Source organism: Cavia porcellus, unplaced genomic scaffold (genome assembly GCF_034190915.1).
Source record: "Cavia porcellus strain 051 isolate PalLab524CR breed Dunkin Hartley unplaced genomic scaffold, mCavPor4.1 scaffold_25, whole genome shotgun sequence".
NCBI classification, from domain to species: domain Eukaryota; kingdom Metazoa; phylum Chordata; class Mammalia; order Rodentia; family Caviidae; genus Cavia; species Cavia porcellus.
Window position 1 is genome coordinate 4,758,663 of NW_026947508.1, and position 17,891 is coordinate 4,776,553.

Below are 17,891 nucleotides of genomic sequence, written 5' to 3' on the forward strand. Positions count from 1 at the left end.
GCCTGGGCTACACAGTGAGCTAAGGCCAGCCTGAACTGCATAGCGAGACCCTGTCTCAAAAAGACAAAAAAAAAAAAAAAAAAAAAAAAACAGAAATAAAAGAAAATAAACAATACCACAAGGACAAAACTGCCGAACTGGCAGAAATGTAACATATATACCTGTAAAAGACTATTACAGGGACTCATGCCGATAGAAACGAAAGTTTAGACTTCATGGAGGAAAATCCGGGAAGAAAATAAAAATTGCCAACAAAACTAACCAGAAAAGAAAGAGAAAACGCACGCATCCCTAAATTAATGCACAATTCCAATAAGATCGTCTCTTGAAAATGTCTTTGTCTTTTTGATAACTGTATGTTGGCTCCTCAGGTCATCCCGGAGGACAAAAGAGCGGGGTGTGGCTGGGGAAACCCCCCCAGGAGGGCACCAGTGCCCGGTGGGTGCTAAAGTCGGGGGGACCGGGCAAGCACAGAGCAGAGGGACAAATCACACAGGACCGGAAGGCCAGGAGCAACAGAGCCCACGCTGGCCTCTGCCTGACCACCCCTGCCTCAGCCTCTCCAGTGCTGCAGGTGTGTTCTTGGAAAACACACACACACACAGTTTTAAATTTCATTTTCGAATGGTACTAGGTATGCACATAGGGCTTTTAACACTGGCCTGACATTCAGGAAGCTTCTAAATTCATTATTAGCCTCAGCAGCTGATTGGTGCAGGTAAATGTCTGCTTCTGCACATCCAGCCGTCAGCCCGTGAGTAATGTCTGTTTCCGGCTTTGGCCTCCCGCACATTTCCCCCGCACGCTCACTGAGTGTCTGGGCCCTGCAGTGTTTGCGGCAGGCTTCTTGTGCCTGTTGTAACATCAGTTTTTCCCTGTTACTACTTCACCGATGGTGTGCACCAGAGCTGGTTCTCAAACATTTTTAAATATTGCGATGATCATATGATTTTCCTTATTTTGATAATGTGGTAAGTTATGAATTTGAATTTTGAATGGTAACTGCACGTCCCTGAAATCAGCTCAGTTTGATCCTGACATGTGAACTTCCACATACAATCACCAAAACTTGTTTGCTAACAAATGCTCTTTCTTCTGCTGCTATTATATTTCTCTAATGTTGAAAAAGAAATCAGTAACTTGAGCCCAAAGGTTTTGTGGAAAGACTTAAAATATGGGTCCATGTTTTTAAAAGATACAGTGTCACATAGATTTTTTTCTTTCTTGAGACAGGGTCTCACTATGTGCTCAGGCTGACCTGGAACTCACAGCGATCCTCCTGCCTCAGCTTCCAGAGTGATGGCGTCACAGGCATGCACCACCATGCCTGGCTCCCCAGCCCTTTTTAAAAATTACTATGTTACTGACTTTTGTTTTCTACTTGGTCAGTATTTGCCTTATGTTTATTGTTTCTGTCCTTTTATTTTGAGGGAGTTTCACCTTCTATTCTTCCAACTTTGGTGCAGAATATTCAGATCATTTGTTTTTTAGCGGAGGCTGGCGGCTCCTCTGGATGGAACATCACGTGCCCTTTTGCCCAGTGAATCACATTCCGAGGTGCAGAACCAGGGAATAGCTGTCCACCCAAGCAAGGGCCAGACACAAATGTCCACTGCAGCGTGACCCAAAGGGTCGCAGGGGAGAAAGAACCCCAGTACCCATAAACTGAGTGGATGAGTCAAGTACAGGATCCAGGATGATGGTTTATGGGGCCACAAAAGAGAAACTGAGTCAGGATACCCTCTATGACGTGGACAAGCGTCAGGAGCATCGCACTGAGTGAAAGAAGCCGATCACCAAAGGCCGCTCGCCACATGAGGCCACTGACAGGGTAACGTCCCAGGCAGGGACATGGGGCAGAAGGCACTGAGCAGCTTGGAGAAGCAGAGGGAGAGGAAGGAAGGGGCGACGGCCGGTGGGCACTGAGCTTCAGTCCTGGGCGGTGAGAATGTTCTGGAGTCGAGGTCCTAGAACAGGCGCACGAGCCGGTGAAGATGCTAAGCCCCCAAGGGGGACACGCCAGTGTGGGGACACCTGGAATCACGGGTGAGCATCCGGGAGTCACAGCTTCAACCAACTGGGAATTGAAAATATCTTGGGGAAGCCAGGCGGGGTGGCTCACACCTGTCATCCCAGCACTCGGGAGGCTGAGGCTGGAGGATCGCTCTGAGTTTGAGACCAGCCTGGGCTACAAAGTGAGCTCAAAGCAAGCCTGATCTGCATATGGAGACCCCGTCTCAAAAACAAAAACAGAAACAAAATTCAAAAACAGTGTTCGGGCCACAGCAGACCTGTTTCTTTAGGACCCAAACAGGAAAGAATGACCCTCTATCCCACTGCGGTTGTGCCCGGGAGGCCGGTGGTGCGCAGGAGGGGCTGGGATGGAGCCGGCATTTCCGTGGTGCCTGCTGTCCCCAGGTAAAACCAGGCCATGCAGTCCAGGACCCCAGGGCTCCCCTAGATCTGTCCCTAACGTAGCCTTTTCAAAAAATCAAGTCTGGCTCACGCCTGTAATCCCAGCACTCGGGAGGCTGAGGTGGGAGGATCGTTGTGAGTTCGAGACCAGCCTGGGCTACAAAGTGAGCTCAAGGCCAGCCTGAACTGCATAGCGAGACCCTGTCTCAAAAAGACAAAAAAAAAAAAAAAAAAAAAAAAAAAATGAACTGGGGGAAAACATGTGCACGTATGGATTTTTCCTGGTCCCCTCCCCTCCAAAATACAGCAGGCGAACTACTCACACCCTCTGCACTGTACAGGGTTACTGGGGATGCAGAGATGATTTGAAATACTCAGGAGGGGAAGCTGGGTAGGAGCCACTGGTGGCATGCATGAAATGTCACAGGAACTATTTTATTACTCAATTAGTATATGCTAATAATTATAATTTTTTAAAAGTCAAGGGTAAGGGCAGATACATGTAGGGGACATGTACAGGGACGGCTGTCTTCACACCGAGGTCTCCTTTCTCGGTCAGGCTTTGAATCAGGGGAGCCGGGACTTGCACCCGTTGGGCTCTGGCCCTGCCCTCATCTGGGGGCTCTCTCGGGGAGGGCTCTGTCTGGGCTGTGCCCGCTACCCCCCTGCTTGGGGTGGAGCCTGGAAAAGGGGTCCCACGTCCTCACTATAACAGACACACACCTGCCCTGCAGCAGCCCGAGAGGCCGAGGCAGGAGGGCTGCAAACTCAAACCCAGCCGGGGGGAGCTTCGTGGCTGAAGAAGTGTCTCACAGTCTAAAGTGCACACAGGGCCGCGGGTGCAGCTCAGTCCCCATCTCCACGCGGAGGAGGAAGGCCGCCGCCGTCCTGGGCGTCCATCACCGCTGCGGAAGGCGATAGGCCTGCTCCCAGCTCTGCCAGGCCCCTCGCCACCGCTGTCACCGGGGCCCCTGCCAGACCTTCACGGGGCCCCCAGAGACCCCTGGGTCCTCTGCAGCAGTTTCTAGAAGGGGCCCTGTGCCGGGCCGAGAGGAATCTCAGGAGATGCATAGCACTGGCAGCTGCAGACGAGAATTCATTTATTTTAACATGGCCCTTAAAAAATAAAAGGCCCCGATCCTGACGATGAAGGCAAAATCTGAACGGAGATCTCCAGTGTCCCCTCCCGCCTCTGTCCCGTCTCTGGAGGCTCAGACTCGGGGCTCAGGCGTTCGGCGCTTTCTGATCCTCCTTCCAGGGCCTCAGCTGTTGGGTGACACCGAGATCAGCCCCGGCCCAGGGCCTGGGTCCCAGGTTTCTGCTGCCCATCCAGCCCGCCTGTCCCCTGGCCTGACCCCGTCTTTGCCCCCACAAGATCCACAGCTTGGCCGCTGGAAGTGCGGGGACCTCACTGAGCTGCTGGCCTCTGCGGTTTCCATGATCCTGTTTTGTTCGTGGCTTCCACCGCCCCACGCGTCACCGCTCTGTGGAGCAAATGGAGACAGACAGAGCCTTTTACAGCTTCCCCCCGGACAGCGGAAACTTGACAGTCCTGAGGCCTGGCAGAGTTTGAAAGTCTAGCCGGGCTGGAGTTGTGAGGAGCGGGGCATTTACGAGTCTGTTTATGAAGAGCAGAGAGCCGGTCTGCATGTCCCCCGCCCTCCCTGCACCCTGGCCCTGCCGGGCTGGACATGGGCACCGATCCCTCTAGGGCAGCGGGGGCTGCAAGGAGGAGGCAGTGGCCTGGGGCAGGTGGACTCCGAGTCCTCCAAGCACCGGGACCTGGTGACTTCACTTTCTGCAAAGTCAAGTCCCGGGCATCGTCTCCTTCCCAAGAGACGCAGCCTCAAGGCCTTGCCGTGGGGACAGGGAGGGCGGGCACAGGGTAGGGGGCCGGTGGGACACGACCGACTCAGGCCGCAGACCCGTGAGGGTAGAGAGAGGCTGTCACAGAGGCTGGCTGGGTGGTGGCCGGGACACAGCAAAATCTGGCTCTTCACTTAGAGCTGTAGAAATGCTGGGCCAGAAGATAAAGGAAACTGGGCGTGGTGGCACACACCTAGCACCCCAACACCTGGGAGCTGAGGCAGGAGGGTCACTGAGGTCAAGGCCAGCCTGAGCTACCAGCCAGAGCCTGTCTCAAGAACACAGAACAATGACAGCAAAGCAAACGCCCTGACTGAGGTCCAGCAGGGTCCCTCCTTACATCTGTCAAGCACTGATGGCTCCAGGAGCCAGGGTATTAGGGTTTCGGTCTAGGCCGGCCTCTGCCAGTCTCACCTGGTGACAGGCAGAGCTTCTGGACTGTGGGTGCCACGTGCACAGGGGAGTCACCCCTGGGTGAGCTCAGGGCTCAACGCACTGTGTGGAGCTGGGCCCTGGCAATGAATACTGAGCCGTCCAGGGCTGGCCTGCTGGGGAGCTCTGACCCCCAGGCACTGCCCTTGATGCCCAGGTGGGTTCGGAAGTCCCCCGAGGGGCCACACACTCCTTCATCACTGATTCTTAGACCAGTGACAGCCTAGGAGGAGGCTCAGACATCCCGCCTCCCTCCTGCCTGGTTTGGCACGCCTGTATTCCCAGCACCCTGAGAGGCCGAGGCAGGAGGGTCTCAAGTCCAATTGTAAATGCAGCCTGAGCAACTTGGTGACCATGTTTCAAAATTAAAAGGCGCTAGGGGCTGGGGATTGGACTCAGTGTAAAGACCCTGGGATCAATCCCCAGAACGGGGACAGGGAAAGACAGAGACAGAGAGGTCAGAAGGTGAGTTCTAAAAGCAATTAAATATGATTGGGAGACAAATGGCCAGTGACTTTGTGATCTTATTTACCAAACACCTTGAATGCTGCCTTTTTGCCAAGAGAAAAGTCTTGTAATAAGTGGTCATTCCAGATGTTTCCATAAAAGAACACTCCTCAGTGTTGAGACAGGGTCTCACTATGTAGCCCAGGCTGGCCTCCAACTCACAGCGACCCTCCTGCCTCAGCCTCCTGAGTGCTGGGATTTCAGGCATGCGTCGCCACACCAGGCTTTGCTCTGTTTTTTCACATTTAACACAAGTCCTTGCTGCCTCCAGAGGCCCCTCTGGCCTGGCCCTCGCCCTCCCCGCCTGGCAGTGCTCCCCCAACCCCTCCGCCTGGCTCACGAGGCCAAAACTGCCAAGTGGCGTGACCTTAGCCGGTTCAGGGCCCCAGAGTGTGGCAAGGGGATCACGGCCCTCCCCAGCTGCACCCCAGGTCGTGGCTGGGTCCCAGGAACCAGTTCTCTGGGCTTGGAAAGGGGTCTCGGAGAAGGACACAGTGGGCTGGTGGGGACCCAGCAGAGGCCTGTCTTCCTCCAAGCAGGGATTAGGGGCTCTTGGGGGAGGTGACCCCGAAGCTGCAGTGCACTGTGATTTCCATCTCAGTAAATTCCCGAAGGCCCTAAAGGATACGGGGAAACCAGGAGTCCCCAAAACAGCCCAGAGTCACCCTGTACCCTGCTTTCCCACACTGAGTTCCCGAGGGAGCCCTCCTGGGACAGGCAGGGGTCCCTCAGCCATGACTCCTTCAAGGACCCTGCCTGAGTCACGGGAAGCCTGGGGCTCGGCCGGCCGGGGGCTTCTGGCCACCTCCTCTGCTCGGCTCCTGCTCTGCATGGTCAGTGTTGCAGGCAATCATGGTAAAACCGTACCCAGAAAGCATTGAGGTGCCCAAGTGAGAGGGATTCATATCACCCACTGTACCCCAGTAATGACGGCAGGTCAGCAGGGGCCGTGCCAGGTCCCACCCGGGTGCTCACAGGCACCAAGCCTCAGGTGCAGAGATAAAGCCAAACTTAGTAAACACGCCTTTCCCCAGAGCTGCAGCAGGGAGCAGGCTCTTTGGACCATGGTTGACCCCCAGAAAGCCATGCCAGATGCCAGCAGCCCTGGTGCAAGCTGTTTCAGCAGTGTCCAATCCCGCCACCACCCTGGCTGTGGGTCTGGAGCCCAGAACCCCACTGGTTGGAAGCTCACACCTTACCTGTCGCTGAAGGCCCTCGGGGTGACGTCTGGGATCTGTGGCAGTGGGGACCCAGGGTTCAAGTCACCGCTGGAGAGAGTCCTTGGAAGACCAGGCACAGCAATTTCATTTAAAACTAGAAGAGCAAGCCGGGTGTGCCATCCTCCTCACAGCCTAGGAGGCTGAGGCAGGAGGATCCCAAATTCCAGCCCAGCCTGGGAAGTTTAGGGACTTAGCAAGACTCTGTCTCAAAATTTAGAGTCGAGTGTGGAGCGCAGCATGAAGGCTCCGTGTCCTTCTCCATCCTTGCCGACCAGGCTGCCTCTGCGCTGCCTCCAATAAACCCTCACCCTCACCAGCCCTGACCCTGCCTCCAGTACCGCGTGACCCCGAGTAAACCTCTGTGCTTCATAACTTGCTCAGCCTCAGGTATTCTGTGATACAATGAAAACATGGACCAAAAAAAAGGAAAACATGGACAAAGACAGATAGGAAGGAGCACCCGGAGGGGCTCAGCCTCTGCCGCCACAGTCCCCATGCAAGTTGGGCATGGTGCCACACTCGATCGCCGGTACCTATTAAAAAAAAAAACAAATGAGTGGGGTGCAGCCCAGGGCAGAGACCCGAGGTTCAATCCGCAGCCCCACCCCCAAACACAAACCTTACATCTAAAGTTGAGCATCTGCAAAGCATTCTTGAATCCCAGCCGTCCACATGAAACAGGAAGCCCCATCACACGAGGCCACGTTTTCTAGACACAGGGTTCGTGTGACATTGAGACTCAGTCAGTGCATTCACCAGGTTAACTGGAGTAAGGACAGGAATCACACAGGCAGGCCAGTGAGGATTTCTGAACTGGATACTCACTAGTGAGAAAAACGCTTGACACCTTAGAGCACAGAATGCCCTTCCCTTGGCACCAACGCCTACGGAAGCCGACAGCACCCGTCACGCTTACGGTGAACTGTTCCAGGGTGCAGGAGAGCTGGGCGCAGGGCCAGGGTGGTTCACCACCGTCAAGGCAAGAAGAAACACAGGATGAGGGGAAAGGACACTTCCCAGACAATCGGTCTGGGGTGTACAAAGGCTAAAGGAATCTTTTTTTTTTTTAATTTTATTTTGAAAGTGGTAAAATACAACAGAATAAGACAGAATAAAGCCAACTAAGATCGTACGGTGAAATTGGTACAGAACTTCACAGCAGGTTACCAGGATAACAGTAATAAGTATCACAGGATATTTTGTTACCTTTATAATAGTAGTTCTTTCAATCACGTATATCAAAATGAGATGAAATACAGAACATTATAGAACTTATCAAAACAGAATACTGAATAGAGCAGTACCATTCATCAGAAAAGAGCAAAACAGTAATAAAAATATTTGTCTTCAAAGAGACGATAGAAGGAAGTCCCCCTTATTTGCTATGGTCAACCTCCCAGGAGACGCTCAGGTTTCTGGTTCCCATTTGCTAACTGGGGAACAGGAGAAGGGGGGTAGGGGAAGTGGGATGTTTGACACTAGGCCGTGCACTATTGCTTAGCAGAGAGGCAGGATGATTGTTTGGTTTCCCAGCACCCTAAGTTCCAACCTGGCGCAGACCTCAGGAGCTGCTGCTGGTTCTCCCCCTGGAGGGGCCGCAGTCTGCCACACTGTCACCACTTACCAGGGAGGGGAGGTGCGTGCTTCAGGCTAAAGGAATCTAAGCAAATTATTAAGTATACCAAACAAGATCAGCTAGGCTACAAGACACAATGAATATACAAGAATTGTATTTCTACTCCCCAGTCAGAAACCAAAAACAAATGTTTTCACAACAATGCTCTGGATAATTACAGCAAAAATAACAAGCACCTAAGAAAAGGCACCCATAACCACATACTATAAAAGATTATTGACAGGAAAATCTTAAAAGCCGAGTAAATGTGTCATTGAGTCATAGGCTGAAATATGCAAAGTTTTCAATCTGTCTCAAATCAATATTGTTTTAAAAATCTCAAAGTTGGACACTCCTCATGAGTGTTTTTTAATGAATGACGAGGAAAGAAAAACTATCAGAGCTGCACAGAAGAGGCCCCAGCACAGGGAGGAGAATTTAACCAGGTACAGAGCTGGGGCCTCGGCCAGCCAGGCGTAGGGCCTGGGCACAGAGCTACACACGCGGCCCCCGCATTTACATACGCACAGGGTGCCACGGAGGCTTTGTGGATTGAGGACAGAGAGACACAGGCAGACAGAGGCTTTTCCCAGTAAACTGTGCCCATGCAAGTGAAAATACATGGGTGAGGAAATTACCAGGAACACTCAGCTAAAAGTCAAAACTGAATTCCAGAAACAGCACAAACCTAACCATGACAGCTGACACAACAAGATATCGAGATGATCACGGTGTTGGGACAGGGGTAAGGAATGGAAAGAGTCCTAAGCAAACCTCAGTGACACTGCGATGAAAGCAGCCAAAACTGGATTTCACAAAAGAGGAGACCTTGGAAAGGACACAAATACAGATAAACAAGAAGCAGACACGGACGCTATGATACACAAAGAACTAAAGGGAAGGGGACAAAAAGGACAAGGGGCCCTGATACACATAGACCACAGAGAAGAAAGACAAAGGGACACAGGGAAAGCACAGAGGGAAACAGGGGAAAGACAGAGGGACACAGGGCCCTGATACACATAGACGACACGGGGAAAGACAGAGGGACACAGGGCCCTGATACACACAGACGACATGGGAAAGACGGAGGGACACGGGGCCCTGATACACATAGACCACAGAGAAGAAAGACAGAGGGACACAGGGAAAGCACAGAGGGAAACAGGGGAAAGACAGAGGGACACAGGGCCCTGATACACATAGACGACACGGGGAAAGACAGAGGGACACAGGGCCCTGATACACACAGACGACATGGGAAAGACGGAGGGACACGGGGCCCTGATACACATAGACCACAGAGAAGAAAGACAGAGGGACACAGGGAAAGCACAGAGGGAAACAGGGGAAAGACAGAGAGACACAGGGCCCTGATACACATAGACAACACGGGGAAAGACAGAGGGACACAGGGCCCTGATACACACAGACGACATGGGAAAGACGGAGGGACACAGGGCCCTGATACACATAGACAACACGGGGAAAGACAGAGGGACACAGGGCCCTGATACACAGGGACGACATGGGAAAGGCGGAGGGACACGGGGCCCTGATACACATAGACCACAGAGAAGAAAGACAGAGGGACACAGGGAAAGCACAGAGGGAAACGGGAAAGACAGAGAGACACAGGGCCCTGATACACATAGACAACACGGGGAAGGACAGAGGGACACAGGGCCCTGATACACAGGGACGACATGGGAAAGGCGGAGGGACACGGGGCCCTGATACACAGAGACGACACGGGGACAGACAGAGGGACACAGGGCCCTGATACACATAGACGCCACGGGGAAGGACAGAGGGACACAGGGCCCTGATACACAGACGACATGGGAAAGACGGAGGGACACGGGGCCCTGATACACATAGACGACACGGGGAAAGACACAGGGACACAGGGCCCTGATACACATAGACGACACGGGGACAGACACACGGACACAGGGCCCTGATACACATAGACGACACGGGGAAAGACAGAGGGACACAGGGCCCTGATACACACAGACGACACGGGGTAAGACAGAGGGACACAGGGCCCTGATACACACAGACGACACGGGGACAGACACACGGACACAGGGCCCTGATACACATAGACGACACGGGGAAAGACAGAGGGACACAGGGCCCTGATACACACAGACGACACGGGGTAAGACAGAGGGACACAGGGCCCTGATACACACCGACGACACGGGGACAGACACACGGACACAGGGCCCTGATACACATAGACGACACGGGGAAGGACAAAGGGACACAGGGCCCTGATACACATAGACGACACGGGGAAAGACACAGGGACACAGGGCCCTGATACACATAGACGACACGGGGACAGACACACGGACACAGGGCCCTGATACACATAGACGACACGGGGAAAGACAGAGGGACACAGGGCCCTGATACACACAGACGACACGGGGTAAGACAGAGGGACACAGGGCCCTGATACACACAGACGACACGGGGACAGACACACGGACACAGGGCCCTGATACACATAGACGACACGGGGAAGGACAAAGGGACACAGGGCCCTGATACACATAGACGACACGGGAAAGACGGAGGGACACGGGGCCCAGATAAACATAGACCACAGAGAAGAAAGACAGAGGGACACAGGGAAAGCACAGAGGGAAACAGGGGAAAGACAGAGGGACACAGGGCCCTGATACACATAGACGACACGGGGAAGGACAGAGGGACACAGGGCCCTGATACACACAAACGACACGGGGAAAGACAGAGGGACACAGGGCCCTGAAACACACAGACCACAGAGAAGAAAGACAGAGGGACACAGGGAAAGCACAGAGGGAAACAGGGGACAGACAGAGGGACACGGGGCCCTGATACACATAGACGACACGGGGAAACACAGAGGGACACGGGGCCCTGATACACATCGACGACACGGGGAAGGACAGAGGGACACAGGGCCCTGATACACATAGAAGACACGGGGAAGGACAGAGAGACACAGGGCCCTGATATACATAGACGACACGGGGAAAGACAGACGGACACAGGGCCCTGATACACATAGACGACAGGGGGAAAGACAGACGGACACAGGGCCCTGATACACATAGACGACACAGGGGAAAGACATACGTACGCAGGGCCCTGATACACATAGACGACACGAGGAAAGACAGACGGACACAGGGCCCTGATACACACAGACGACACGGGGACACACAGAGGGACACAGGACCCTGATACACATAGACGTCACGAGGTAAGACAGACGGACAAAGGGCCCTGATACACACAGACGACACGGGGAAAGACAGAAGGACACAGGGCCCTGATACGCATAGACGACACGGGGAAAGACAGAGGGACACAGGGCCCTGATACACACAGACGACACGGGGAAAGACAGAGGGACACAGGGCCCTGATACGCATAGATGACACGGGGAAAGACAGAGGGACACAGGGCCGTGATACACATAGACGACACCGGGAAAGACAGAGGGACAAAGGGCCAAGATACACATAGACGACACGGGGAAAGACAGAGGGACACAGGGCCCTGATACACACAGACGACATGGGGAAAGACACACGGACACAGGGCCCTGATACGCATAGACGACACGGGGAAAGACAGACGCACACAGGGCGCTGATACACATAGACGACACGGGGAAAGACAGACGGACACAAGGCCCTGATACACACAGACGACACGGGGAAAGACAGAGGGACACAGGGCCCTGATACACATAGACGACACGGGGAAAGACACAGGGACACGGGGCCCTGATACACATAGACGACACGGGGAAAGACACATGGACACGGGGCCCTGATACACATAGACGACACGGGGAAAGACACATGGACACAGGGCCCTGATTCACATAGACGACACGGGGAAGGACAGAGGGACACAGGGCCACGAAACACATAGACGTCACGGGGAAAGACAGAGGGACACAGGACCCTGATACGCATAGACGACACGGGGAAAGACAGAGGGACACGGGGCCCTGATACACACCGACGACACGGGGAAAGACAGAAGGACACAGGGCCCTGATACACACAGACGACACCGGGAAAGACAGAGGGACACAGGGCCCTGATACACACAGACGACACGGGGAAAGACAGAGGGACACAGGGCCATGATGAACACAGACGACACGGGGAAAGACAGAGGGACACAGGGCCCTGACACACACAGACGACACGGGGAAAGACAGAGGGACACAGGGCCCTGATACACACCGACGACACGGGGAAGGACAGAGGGACACAGGGCCCTGATACACATAGACGACATGGGGAAGGACAGCGGGACATAGGGTCCTGATACACATAGACGACACGAGGGAAAGACAGAGGGACACAGGGCCCTGATACGCATAGACGACACGGGGAAAGACAGAGGGACACAGGGCCCTGATACACATAGATGACACGGGGAAAGACAGACGGACACAGGGCCACGATACACACAGACGACACGGGGAAAGACAGAGGGACACAGGGCCCTGATACACATAGACGACACGGGGTAAGACAGAGGGACACAGGGCCCTGATACACACAGACGACACGGGGAAAGACAGAGGGACACAGGGCCCTGATACACACAGACGACACGGGGAAAGACAGAGGGACACAGGGCCCTGATACACGTAGACGACACGGGGAAAGACAGACGGACACAGGGCCCTGATACACATAGACGACACGGGGAAAGACAGAGGGCCACAGGGCCCTGATACACATAGACGACACGGGGAAAGACAGACGGACACAGGGCCCTGATACACATAGACGACACGGGGAAAGACAGAGGGACACAGGGCCCTGATACACACCGACGACACGGGGAAGGACAGAGGGACACAGGGTCCTGATACACATAGACGACACGAGGGAAAGACATACGTACACAGGGCCCTGATACACGTAGACGACACGGGAAAGACGGATGGACACAGCGCCCTGATACACCTAGACGACACGGGGACAGACAGAGGGACACAGGACCCTGATACACATAGACGACACGAGGTAAGACAGACGAACAGAGGGCCCTGATACACATAGACGACACGGGGAAAGACAGAGGGACACAGGACCCTGATACGCATAGACGACACGGGGAAAGACAGACGGACACAGGGCCCTGATACACACAGACGACACGGGGAAAGACAGAGGGACACAGGGCCCTGATACACACAGACGACACGGGGAAAGACAGAGGGACACAGGGCCCTGATACACACCAACGACATGGGGAAGTACAGAGGGACACAGGGCCCTGATACACATAGACGACATGGGGAAGGACAGAGGGACACAGGGCCCTGATACACACAGACGACACGGGGAAAGACAGAGGGACACAGGGCCCTGATACACACAGACGACACGGGGTAAGACAGAGGGACAGAGGGCCCTGATACACACAGACGACACGGGGAAAGACAGAGGGACACAGGGCCCTGATACGCATAGACGACACGGGGAAAGACAGACGGACACAGGGCCCTGATACACATAGACGACAAGGTGGAAAGACAGACGGACACAGGGCCACGATACACATAGACGACACGGGGAAGACAGAGGGACACAGGGCCCTGATACACGTAGACGACACGGGGAAAGACAGACGGACACAGGGCCCTGATACACATAGACGACACGGGGAAAGACAGAGGGGCACAGGGCCCTGATACACATAGACGACACGGGGAAAGACAGACGGACACAGGGCCCTGATACACATACACGACACGGGGAAAGACAGACGGACACGGGGCCCTGATACACATAGACGACACCCGGGAAAGACATACGTACACAGGGCCCTGATACACGTAGACGACACGGGAAAGACGGACGGACACAGCGCCCTGATACACCTAGACGACACGGGGACAGACAGAGGGACACAGGACCCTGATACACATAGACGACACGAGGTAAGACAGACGGACAGAGGGCCATGATACACATAGACGACACGGGGAAAGACAGAGGGACACAGGGCCCTGATACGCATAGACGACACGGGGAAAGACAGAGGGACACAGGGCCCTGATACGCATAGACGACACGGGAAAGACAGAGGGACACAGGGCCACGATACACATAGACGACACGGGGAAAGACAGAGGGACACAGGGCCCTGATACGCATAGACGACACGGGAAAGACAGAGGGACACAGGGCCCTGATACACGTAGACGACACGGGGAAAGACAGACGGACACAGGGCCCTGATACACATAGACGACACGGGGAAAGACAGAGGGACACAGGGCCCTGATACACATAGACGACATGGGGAAGGACAGCGGGACATAGGGTCCTGATACACATAGACGACACGAGGGAAAGACAGAGGGACACAGGGCCCTGATACGCATAGACGACACGGGGAAAGACAGAGGGACACAGGGCCCTGATACACATGGATGACACGGGGAAAGAGAGACGGACACAGGGCCACGATACACACAGACGACACGGGGAAAGACAGAGGGACACAGGGCCCTGATACACACAGACGACACGGGGTAAGACAGAGGGACACAGGGCCCTGATACACACAGACGACACGGGGAAAGACAGAGGGACACAGGGCCCTGATACACACAGACGACACGGGGAAAGACAGAGGGACACAGGGCCCTGATACACGTAGACGACACGGGGAAAGACAGACGGACACAGGGCCCTGATACACATAGACGACACGGGGAAAGACAGAGGGCCACAGGGCCCTGATACACATAGACGACACGGGGAAAGACAGACGGACACAGGGCCCTGATACACATAGACGACACGGGGAAAGACAGAGGGACACAGGGCCCTGATACACACCGACGACACGGGGAAGGACAGAGGGACACAGGGCCCTGATACACATAGACGACATGGGGAAGGACAGAGGGACACAGGGTCCTGATACACATAGACGACACGAGGGAAAGACATACGTACACAGGGCCCTGATACACGTAGACGACACGGGAAAGACGGACGGACACAGCGCCCTGATACACCTAGACGACACGGGGACAGACAGAGGGACACAGGACCCTGATACACATAGACGACACGAGGTAAGACAGACGAACAGAGGGCCCTGATACACATAGACGACACGGGGAAAGACAGAGGGACACAGGACCCTGATACGCATAGACGACACGGGGAAAGACAGACGGACACAGGGCCCTGATACACACAGACGACACGGGGAAAGACAGAGGGACACAGGGCCCTGATACACACAGACGACACGGGGAAAGACAGAGGGACACAGGGCCCTGATACACATAGACGACATGGGGAAGGACAGAGGGACACAGGGTCCTGATACACACAGACGACACGGGGAAAGACAGAGGGACACAGGGCCCTGATACACACAGACGACACGGGGTAAGACAGAGGGACACAGGGCCCTGATACACACAGACGACACGGGGAAAGACAGAGGGACACAGGGCCCTGATACGCATAGACGACACGGGGAAAGACAGACGGACACAGGGCCCTGATACACATAGACGACAAGGTGGAAAGACAGACGGACACAGGGCCACGATACACATAGACGACACGGGGAAGACAGAGGGACACAGGGCCCTGATACACGTAGACGACACGGGGAAAGACAGACGGACACAGGGCCCTGATACACATAGACGACACGGGGAAAGACAGAGGGACACAGGGCCCTGATACACATAGACGACACGGGGAAAGACAGACGGACACAGGGCCCTGATACACATACACGACACGGGGAAAGACAGACGGACACGGGGCCCTGATACACATAGACGACACCCGGGAAAGACATACGTACACAGGGCCCTGATACACGTAGACGACACGGGAAAGACGGACGGACACAGCGCCCTGATACACCTAGACGACACGGGGACAGACAGAGGGACACAGGACCCTGATACACATAGACGACACGAGGTAAGACAGACGGACAGAGGGCCAGGATACACATAGACGACACGGGGAAAGACAGAGGGACACAGGGCCCTGATACGTATAGACGACACGGGGAAAGACAGAGGGACACAGGGCCCTGATACGCATAGACGACACGGGAAAGACAGAGGGACACAGGGCCACGATACACATAGACGACACGGGGAAAGACAGAGGGACACAGGGCCCTGATACACATAGACGACAAGGGGGAAAGACAGACGGACACAGGGCCACGATACACATAGACGAAACGGGGAAGACAGAGGGACACAGGGCCCTGATACACGTAGACGACACGGGGAAAGACAGACGGACACAGGGCCCTGATACACATAGACGACACGGGGAAAGACAGAGGGACACAGGGCCCTGATACACATAGACGACACGGGGAAAGACAGACGGACACAGGGCCCTGATACACATACACGACACGGGGAAAGACAGACGGACACGGGGCCCTGATACACATAGACGAAACCCGGGAAAGACATACGTACACGGGGCCCCGATACACGTAGACGACACGGGAAAGACGGACGGACACAGCGCCCTGATACACCTAGACGACACGGGGACAGACAGAGGGACACAAGACCGTGATACACATAGACGACACGAGGTAAGACAGACGGACAGAGGGCCCTGATACACATAGACGACACGGGGAAAGACAGAGGGACACAGGGCCCTGATACGCATAGACGACACGGGGAAAGACAGAGGGACACAGGGCCACGATACACATAGACGACACGGGGAAAGACAGAGGGACACAGGGCCCTGATACGCATAGACGACACGGGGAAAGACAGAGGGACACGGGGCCACGATACACATAGACGACACGGGGAAAGACAGAGGGACACAGGGCCCTGATACACACCGACGACACGGGGAAAGACAGAGGGACACGGGGCCCTGATACACACCGACGACACGGGGAAAGACAGAGGGACACAGGGCCCTGATACACACAGACGACACGGGGAAAGACAGAGGGACACAGGGACCTGATACACACAGACGACACGGGGAAAGACAGAGGGACACAGGGCCCTGATACACACAGACGACACGGGGAAAGACAGAGGGACACAGGGCCCTGATACACACAGACGACACGGGGAAAGACAGAGGGACACAGGGCCCTGATACACACAGACGACACGGGGAAAGACAGAGGGACACAGGGCCCTGATACACACCGACGACACGGGGAAGGACAGAGGGACACAGGGCCCTGATACACATAGACGACACGGGGAAGGACAGAGGGACACAGGGTCCTGATACATATAGACGACACGAGGGAAAGACATACGTACACAGGGCCCTGATACACGTAGAGGACACGGGAAAGACGGACGGACACAGCGCCCTGATACACCTAGACGACACGGGGACAGACAGAGGGACACAGGACACTGATACACATAGACGACACGAGGTAAGACAGACGAACAGAGGGCCCTGATACACATAGACGACACGGGGAAAGACAGAGGGACACAGGGCCCTGATACACATAGACGACACGAGGTAAGACAGACGAACAGAGGGCCCTGATACGCATAGACGACACGGGGAAAGACAGAGGGACACAGGGCCACGATACACATAGACGACACGGGAAAAATCAGAGGGACACAGGACCCTGATACGCATAGACGACACGGGGAAAGACAGAGGGACACAGGGCTACGATACACATAGATGACACGGGGAAAGACAGAGGGACACAGGGCCCTGATACACACCGACGACACGGGGAAAGACAGAGGGACACGGGGCCCTGATACACACCGACGA